This window comes from Salvelinus fontinalis, chromosome 16 (assembly GCF_029448725.1).
Source record: "Salvelinus fontinalis isolate EN_2023a chromosome 16, ASM2944872v1, whole genome shotgun sequence".
Classification (NCBI taxonomy): Eukaryota; Metazoa; Chordata; class Actinopteri; order Salmoniformes; family Salmonidae; genus Salvelinus; species Salvelinus fontinalis.
Genome location: NC_074680.1, coordinates 1,904,553 through 1,914,430, shown reverse-complemented (window position 1 = coordinate 1,914,430; position 9,878 = coordinate 1,904,553). Strand labels below are relative to the sequence as shown.

At 40.7% G+C, this 9,878-nt stretch overlaps 1 long non-coding RNA gene across 2 annotated transcripts; it reads left to right on the top strand.

Annotated features, from left to right (window-relative positions):
• Positions 1 to 2,485: 2,485 nt before the first annotated feature.
• On the top strand, positions 2,486 to 8,139 carry LOC129812513 (uncharacterized). 2 transcript variants are annotated; one of them, XR_008753007.1, is made up of 4 exons: positions 2,486 to 2,817; positions 3,780 to 4,082; positions 4,196 to 4,289; positions 7,386 to 8,139. It is a non-coding gene; the product is annotated as an uncharacterized LOC129812513 (long non-coding RNA). The 2 variants fall into 2 exon arrangements; XR_008753008.1 differs by lacking the exon at positions 2,486 to 2,817 and adding an exon at positions 2,921 to 3,616.
• Positions 8,140 to 9,878: the final 1,739 nt, after the last annotated feature.

Sequence of the window (9,878 nt, the reverse complement as noted above, 5' to 3'; positions counted from 1 at the left end):
ACCACCAATATAATTGATTTCCAAGGAACTAGATGGGAGGGGAAACCCCACCTTGAGGAAAGAAATTAGATTTGGAAACAATGGTGGAGTAAAGCCGAGGGGATATGGTTATTAGCATAAAATGGAGGGACTATGAAACTTGTATAAGCATGAAACTGTATAAAAGGAGTGGACTGAGTCTGAGTCCGGCAGTTGGTCCATGGTCCAGCTCGACTTGTTACTTTGTAATAAAGTCTATTTGAATTCACAAGTTCCGGTATCTGAGAAATATATTTGAGCGAATATTTCCCCGACAGTAGCTAACCAACCAGGTTCAATGTTAGCTAGCTAACATTAGGCTATAGCTAGCCAAGCAAATGGCTCTTTCTGTCAAAATTAAAAACGTGTAATATCTGAAAATGTAGCTAGCTAGACTATCTTACCGGTAAACATCGTTCATGGTTGGACGCGTCTCCTGTCGGATGACATGGTTGCCCTTAGTATGAAGACTTAATCCGAAGACCTTTCCTTAGCGATCATAATAGAATTCCACTGAAATCAAAACTCTGTCCTCCAGAAAGTGGAGAGCAAGACTTGAACAGTTTTAATACGATATATATATATTTTTAAACTGCGTTGGACAGGATTGCCTACACATACTGACCAGCTCAAATAAACAGAAGCGTGCTATATGGGAGACCAATCCAAACTCATCTCTCAGTATGTCCAGCCCACTCATTATCTCAGCCAATCATGGCTAGCGGGAAGGTAGCTGACTTTTTCTTTGGCTAAACCAACTAGGCTCGTAATTTAACCATTTTATTTGTATTTACAGATGGCATACACATTTGTTATTAAGGCACATGAAAGTTCATATGTTCCAGAAGGCATTTCTGCCCAAAATCGCATTTTGATTTTAAAAAAAGTTGACGTTCTAACGGCGCTCCTGTGAAGTAGTGACCCGCGACAAACGCCTAGTTTCCTGAACAGAGCTCTACAGTACTATTAGGCCTATGATATGAATAATAGGGAGGGTGTATTCTTTCTGTGTGTTAATGTGTATATGTGTTTTCATTTAACTTTTGTTTTCCAAACCTTTCCCTTGAGACATAAAAAAAAGATGGGAAGGAAGTTGTGTTGGGGAGAGAGTCGAGTTATTGACTAGACTGGTGAGGGTCGGGCCTGTAATCGAACTCACAAATGCTGATGCTCCAGATACTCAACTAGTCTAAAGAAGGCCAGTTTTATTGCTTCCTTAATCAGCACAACAGTTTTTCAGTTGTGCTAACATAATAATGATCAATTAGCCTTTTAAAATGATGAACTTGGATTAGCTAACACAACGTGCCATCGGGTGGGTGCTGATAATGGGCCTCTGTATGGCTATGTAGATATTCCATAAAAAATCTGCCATTTCCAGCTACAATAGTCATTTACAACATTAACAATGTCTACATTGTATTTCTGATCAATTCGATGTTATTGTATTGAAAAATGTGCTTTTCTTTGAAAAACATGGACTTTTCTATGTGACCCCAAACCTTTGAACGGTAATGTATTTAGATTTGTTTAACACTTTTTTGGTTACTACATGATTCCATATGCTTTATTTCATAGTGTTCACTATTATTCTATAATGTAGAAAATAGTACAAATAAAGAAAAACCCTTGAATGAGTAGTTGTGTCCAAACTTTTGACTGGTACTATATATATATATATATATTGTATATTGTATATATATTATTTTTTATTATGTCCCCCGACTTCTAAAACCAAAGTTGCGCCCCTGCTCTATATTGTGTACTGCTATTGACCAGGACCCATATCGCTCTAGTCAAAATTAGTGCACTATATGGGTGATAGGGTGCCGTTTGAGACACAAACTACGAGTTCTTCCAATTAAAACGGGCTGTGAAATGGCTGAACGCTTGTCCACCGACACTTCAGCAGGATGCCATGAAAATCCCAGCTCTATTTGAATAAAGATTAGACTTGTCTGTAGCCCCACAACGAAAATGTAGTTATCGTGGATACAGTTGGCTATGGTTGGTATAGGGCCAGTGACATAAGACTGGAATAGGTTTTATTGCACCAGTGTAGATGTCCTTGGTTTTCTACTAGCGCGCCGTCTTCATAACCCACTAAAACAAAGCAGTTAGATATCCTCTCAGTCTTCTTACAAGACAGACAACCAGCACACAGCATCCATCTTAAAGACTCCATGAGATCGGCTGCTGGATGTTTCACGGATTGATTCCGACGGCGGTTGGTCACACAATGGTGCTGCAGTATTGATTTTACACATCATCGCCGCTCCCCGAGTCACAGTTTGTTAGCGGAGCTTCAAACCTTATTGCATCTGACACTGCGAGAGAAAACATGTGTGACACCAGCCTCAAGGAAATCTGTTCCATTTGTCTCTCCTAATAATAAGCATGTCACTCTGGGGCCTTGGAGAAACAGGGGCCCTTGTTGCGACTTCTGAAAGGCGTGGCCTTGCACTGTCTCACATGAGAAGCATAGGCCCATATGGCCTGTGACTGCTATTCTTTGGGACTGGGCTGGAGTAAAGTACATAGTAAAATCGTCAGTGTTAAAATTCTGGTGCTAATGATTCAAAGTGTTAAAGGGTTGGTTCTGGTTTTGAATTTTACAGGAGAAACACCAAAAGTGTAAATTAACAATAGAGTCTTGTGTTCAGTCACCGAGTTCAAGTTGTTCTGCTCCCAGCAGTGTTAATTGGAAAATCCAGGTTATTTTGATAAGGATCTGTTGAAATTATTTTGGGGGCCATTTTTTCACCCTTGCATTGAGAAAGTAGCAGTGGTCAGGGAACGGTGAGTATTCTTCCAATGAAATAAATGCTAGTCATTAGTTCATGCTGAATTTGCATTAAAAGTAAAATATTTTGGGACGTTGTACTATAGGCACGTTTACTGAAAATCGTCAACCTGGGAGCGAGTAGCGACCCAGACCAGTGACCGGACCGAGCTAGCCCGACAGATAAATTAGCTAGTTAGCTTACATTTGCGAACACAAGCTTGCGGGCTGAAGATGGTTAACGTTTGCTAGATAATTCATTTATTGTTTGTTCAGCCAATTCCTATTTTGAGCTTCACCTTAGTATGTCGGAACAAGTACACCGTTATTAGTTAGCTAGTGCTAACTAGCTAGTGCTAGCTAACGTTAGTTAGCTCAGCATTTTTAACATTGCTTGGTTAGCTGTTGCTTGTTAGCTAGCTAATAAGCTAATGTTATTAGCCCGCATTATTTTAGTTTACACTTGACTGAGTCATCGTCTCTAATTTGACTAGACTAGTTGATGTTCAGGCAAGGAGCAGCTAAGGACAGTGGGTTGTGTAGAATCCTAACCACCACGTGCAGCATTAACAGCGCAGTAGCTAGCCAGCCACTTATTACAACAGCTCGTTGTGGAAGCACATTAGGTGAATTTGGAGGTTTTTCTGAGTTTGATTAGTTGGTTGATTGCACCCAGTAATGTCTTTGTCAGTGCATTTCATGGAAAGAAAACAGAGATACATAAGGCACCACCAGAAGTGTGAATAACAGTACAAAGATTTCCTGGCCTCCCAGGCAGACGTAGAACATCAGCATACTGTTCTAAATTTGCCACAGGTAACTGAAGAAGCTAATTTTGGTCAGGCAGGTAACATGATAGGCACAGTTGTTATAATTCCACCACTACATTCTGAAGACAGGAACTGAAAGTGATGAAATACTTATTAGTAATCAGTCGACATGTGTTGGCCTATTGTCGCTCTATCTCTTTCCTCCACAGCCTCGAAACAGAAGTTGACACCAGAATAATTGGAGCCGCTAGAGCGCGATGAGCCAAGTAAAGCCCCCCTGGCCAAACCCTCCCCTAACCAGCACGGGCATTGCTAATCAACAATACCCATGCTGGTTGTTTCCATCTGTTTAGTTGATAAAAGAGATTCTCTTGATGAAACCAGGAGGGGTCCTGACGAAACCAGGAGGGGCAGCAGTGCTGAAGGAGTATGAGTACACAGGGACAATCTGTGACAAGTTCAAGAAGGCAGATGGTGAACATCCTTACAGGACATATAACTGAGTCTAAGGGGTATGATGATGTGACATTTTTGGATTAGCTGTCCATTTTACATTGTCCTTTACAATCTGTTCTGTTCCATTTATTTCAATCTGTATAAATAGGAAACAATCTTTGTTTTTTAGGATAATCCCTCAGCGACATACCAAGGAGAAGTACGCCCTGGGGATTTCCACCTTGTTTCCTGCACTTTAAGATCTGCTCTCCAGGAAAGGATATGTAAGTTATTATTGAACATTATCAAGGTGATGTAGACTAACTTCAAAAACTGGCAAAGGTGGACGTCCTAGCTAAAAGAGACACGAATAGAGGATCTAAATCAAATATTGCTAATCTTATGAAACTGATTAGAAAGAGATCCTTACTATATTGTCTTTGTTGAGGAGCATTTCTATGACAGTCAGAGTGGTTCTGGATTTCTGGGATGGTGTCTGAAGACCATTTAGAGAAAGACAAGACTTGCTGTGTGTCTAGACACTCTGAAAACAAAAGCGTCAGGAGGCCCAATGCACGGAAGAGATTTGAGACATCTTAATGACCAGCTAGAAGAGGAGAGCTGTCGAGGCCATATCACTGATGAACCATACCAATGACCAAGAGATTATCCTGTAGAAAATGAATGAAACATTTGAGTAGAGACAGGGCCTCGTCCACAAACCCCCCCCCCCCCCCCCCCCCCACACACTGATTAGCATTGCTAGCATAGCGTCACATTTAAATAGTAGCATCTAAATATCATTAAATCACAAGTCCAAGACACCTAATGAAAGATACAGATCTTGTGAATCAAGTCACCATTTCAGATTTTTAAAATGTTTTACAGGGAAGACAAAATATGTAAATCTATTAGCTAACCATGTTAGCAAAAGACACCCTTTTTCTTTGTCCACCATTTTTTCTCAACACCAGTAGCTATCACCAATTCGGCTAAACTAAGATATTGATAGCCACTAACCAAGAAAAAAGCTCATCAGATGACAGTCTGATAACATATTTATGGTATAGGATAGGTTTTGTTAGAAAAATGTGCATATTTCAGGTATAAATCATAGTTTGCCATTGCAGCCACCAACACAAATCTCACCAAAGCGACTAGAATTACTATAGAGAGCAACGTGTATGACCAATTTACTCGTCATAAAACATTTCATAAAAATAGACAAAGCATAGCAATGGAAAGACACAGATCTTGTGATTTCAGACAATTCAGATTTTCTAAGCGTTTTACAGCGAAAACACAATAAATCGATAAATTAGCATACCACATGTGCAAACGTCACCCCAGCATGAATTCAAGCCAAAGGGAGCGATATCGTTATCATCGCCAAAAGATATACATTTTTTCACTAACCTTTTCAGAATTCTTCCGATGACACTCCTGTAACATCATATTACAACATACATATATTGTTTGTTCGAAAATGTGCATATTTAGCCATAAAAAAACGTGGTTATACAATGAAAATAGTAGCAAATCAAGCCTGAACATGTCGGACGCCATCTTTCATAGTGATCTAGTTTAATCGAAAGCTAATCATATACTTGACTAAAAAATACAGGGTTGACAGGAATCGAAAGACAAATTAGTTCTTAATGCAATCGCTGATTTACATTTCTAAAATTATCCTTACTGTGCAATACAGGGTTCGCCAAGCGAAGCTATAACAAACAAAATGGCGGATTATGCGTTTAAAATATTTCGACAGAACAACGATTTATCATATTAAATATTTCTTACTATGAGGTGATTTTCCATCAGATTCTTGGGCAATGCATCCTTTCTTGGGTCTAATCTTCTTTTGGTCGAAAGATGTCCTCTGTCCGTCGAAATGACCACTAACGTTCGACCGGGACCCAGAAACGTGCCCGGTGCTTGAAAGTGCATAACAAAGCAATGCCTCAAAATCGCACTAAACGGATCTAAATTGCTATAAAACGGTTCAGATTAACTACGTTATGATGTTTCTAACTCCTATATCGAATTAAATTACAGACAGATACATTTCACGTTGATAACCGAGCCTCTGAAAATGGCGTCCCGAGGTCCTCTTCTGCGTAATGGCAAGAGTCGAAAGGGGGGCTACCCTCACTCCTTCGCCTTTTATAACCTCTGAGAGCTACGCAGAAAGCAGATTCCACTTCTCATTGGTTACTGACATCCAGGGGAAGGCGGGTGCAGTTCATGTCGTTCCATAGGATATACAGAGACTTTCAAAACTGATCTGAAATCAGAGCTTCGCTCTCAGACCATCGCAGTACCTGTCATGGATTTCGCTGTAGAAAGAGTTCTGGGTCACCCACAGACAAAATTCCAACGGCTATAGAAACTAGAAAGTGTTTTCTATCCAATAGAATTAATAATATGCATATTGTACGATCAAGAATTGAGCACGAGGCAGTTTAATTTGGTGACACCCAGAAATAAAAAATGCTAATTGCGCCACCTATTGGCAAAAGGTTAACCTATAAAGCGTTACATGGGCTTGCTCCTACCTATCTTTCCGAGTTGGTCCTGCCGTACATACCAATACGTATGCTACGGTCACAAGACGCAGGCCTCCTAATTGTCCCTAGAATTTCTAAGCAAACAGCGGGAGGCAGGGCTTTCTCCTATAGATCTCCATTTTTATGGAACAGTCTGCCTACCCATGTGAGAGACGCAGACTCGGTCTCAACCTTTAAGTCTTTACTGAAGACTTATCTCTTCAGTAGGTCATATGATTGAGTGTAGTCTGGCCCAGGAGTGTGAAGGTGAACGGAAAGGCTCTGGAGCAACGAACCGCCCTTGCTGTCTCTGCCTTGCCGGTTCCCCTCTCTCCACTGGGATTCTCTGCCTCTAACCCTGTTACAGGGGCTGAGTCACTGGCTTACTGGTGCTCTTTCATGCCGTCCCTGGGAGGGGTGCGTCACTTGAGTGGGTTGAGTTACTGACGTGATCTTCCTGTCTGGGTTGGCGCCCCCCCTTGGTTTGTGCTGTGGTGGAGATCTTTGCTGGCTATACTCGGCCTTGTCTCAGGATTATAAGTTGGTGGTTGTAGATATCCCTCCAGTGGTGCGGGGGCTGTGCTTTGGCAAAGTGGGTGGGGTTATATCCTTCCTATTTGGCCCTGTCCGGGGGTATCTTCGGATGGGGCCACAGTGTCTCCTGACCGCTCCTGTCTCAGCCTCCAGTATTTATGCTCCAGTAGTTTGTGTTGGGGGGCTAGGGTCAGTTGGTTATACCCGGAGTACTTCTCCTGTCTTATCCAGTGTCCTGTGTGAATTTAAGTAAGATTTCTCTAATTCTCTCGTTCTCTCTTTCTTTCTCTCTCTGAGAACCTGAGCCCTAGGACCATACGTCAGGACTACCGGGCATGACGACTCCCTGCTGCCCCCAGTCCGCCTGGCCTTGCTGCTATTCCAGTTTCAACGGTTCTGCCTGCGGTTACGGAACCCCTACCTGTCCCAGACCTGCTGTTTTCAACTCTTAATGATCGGCTATGAAAAGCCAACAGATTTATTCCTGATTATTATTTGACCATGCTTGTCATTTATGAACATTTTGAAAATCTTGGCTCTCTCTAATTTTCTCCTTCTCTCTTTCTTTCTCTCGGAGGACCTGAGCCCTGGGACCATACGTCGGGACTGCCGGGCGTGGTGGCTCCTTGCTGTCCCCAGTCCGCCTGGCCTTGCTGCTGTTCTGCCTGCGGTTATGGAACCGCCACCTGTCCCAGACCTGTTGTTTTTCAACTCTTAATGATCGGCTATGAAAAGCCAACTGAATATTATTCATGATTATTATTTGACCATGCTTGTCACTTATGAACATTTTTGAACATCTTGGCAAAGTTCTGTTATAATCTCCACCCGGCACAGCCAGAAGAGGACTGGCCACCCCTCATAGCCTGGTTCCTCTCTAGGTTTCTTCCTAGGTTTTGGCCTTTCTAGGGAGTTTTTCCTAGCCACCGTGCTTCTACACCTGCATTCTAGCTGTTTGGGGTTTTAGGCTGGGTCTCTGTACAGCACTTCGAGACATTAGCTGATGTACAAAGGGCTATATAAAATAAACTTGATTGATTGATTGATTGAACACAGTGTTACTGTACATTAATTGTAAGGGTCTACTGATACGTAAAGCAAGACTGATGGCCCTGATGGCCCAGTATAATATAGGTTCAGCAAATCCCCTTATTGTTTGGGATACCTTTAAATGTACCTTCAGGGGTCATTCAATTCAATATTCATCAATAATAAAAAAACAGTTTCTGGCTAAAGAAACAAGACTAACAACGGAAATCCATGAACTAATAGTACAGGTAGATAGCAATAAAAACGATACTACAGAGATACAAAATAAGTTAGAGGAAAAACAAAAAAAACTTAAGGAACTTATTTAAGAACGATATAATGTAATCTATTACAAAAATAAAGCAAACTGGATGGAATATGGAGAAAAATGCACAAAATTCTTCCTGAATCTCCAATACAGGAGCGCTAACAAAAATAATTAGCAGAAACTCGTTAATGAAGATGGAGTCATCTATGATTCTCCAAATTATATTTTAAAAGAGGAAGCTAATTATTTTAGGCAGATGTTCTCTTTTCCGTCTCGTCCTCTCCCACTGAATAGAGATTACGGTAAGGAATTCTTTCCAAATAATATAAAAATGGAAAATTAACAAATGTACAGAAAGATCAGTGCAAAGGCCAAATTACAGAGGAAGAACTTTTTGAGGCTATTAAATCCTTTCAGTCTGGAAAAACCTCAGGGCTTGATGGCATACCGGTAGAGGTATATCAAGTATTTTTTTATATAGTTAAAGCTACATTGTCACGATCGTCGTATAGAGGAGAAGAGGAGGACCAAGGTGCAGCGTGGTAAGTGTTCATTATTTTAATTAAAATATGAAACACTTTACAAAAACAACAAAAACGATAAACGAACAGTCCTGTAAGGTGAACACACAAAACAGAAAACAACCACCCACATACACAGGTGGGAACAGGCTACCTAAGTATGATTCTCAATCAGAGACATTGATAGACAGCTGCCTCTGATTGAGAACCATACCAGGCCAAACACACAGAAATACAAAACAAGGACAACATAGAATACCAGACATAGAATGACCACCCAGACTCACGCCCTGACCAACCAAAATAGAGACATAAAAAGGATCTCTACGGTCAGGGCGTGACATACATTGTTAGATTGTTTTAACTACTCCTATAGAAATGGTAGTCTGTAATGTACTCAGCAGGAAGGTCTGATTTCTCTATTATTAAAACAAGACCCAGTTGGCAAATATAAAGACTCGGTCTATCTAAAAAACTGGAGGCACCTTACACTTCAATGTTGTGATGCAAAAATACTAGCAAAATGCATAGCACTCAGAATTAAAAGGGTTTTACCAGGTATTGTTCATCCTGATCAGACAGGTTTTTTACATGGACGATACATTGGAGATAATATACGACAACTACTAGAAATAGTAGAACATCATGAAACATATAAGAAGCCAGCAATGGTATTTATAGCGGATTTTGAAAAGGCATTTGATCAAGTAAGACTGGATTTATATATATGCCTGGATTTTTTCAATTTCTTTCCATTTACAATGGGTAAAAATAATGTATAGCAATCCCAGGTGTAAAATAGTAAATAACGGCTACTACTAAGGGTGTCCGCTGTCAACATATCTATTCGTTATGGCCATCCAAATGCTAGCTATTAAAATCAGATCCAATAACAACAGAGGATTAGAAATCCAAGGCTTAAAAACAAAGATGTCCATGTATGCCGATGACTCAAGTTTTATGTTAAGTCCG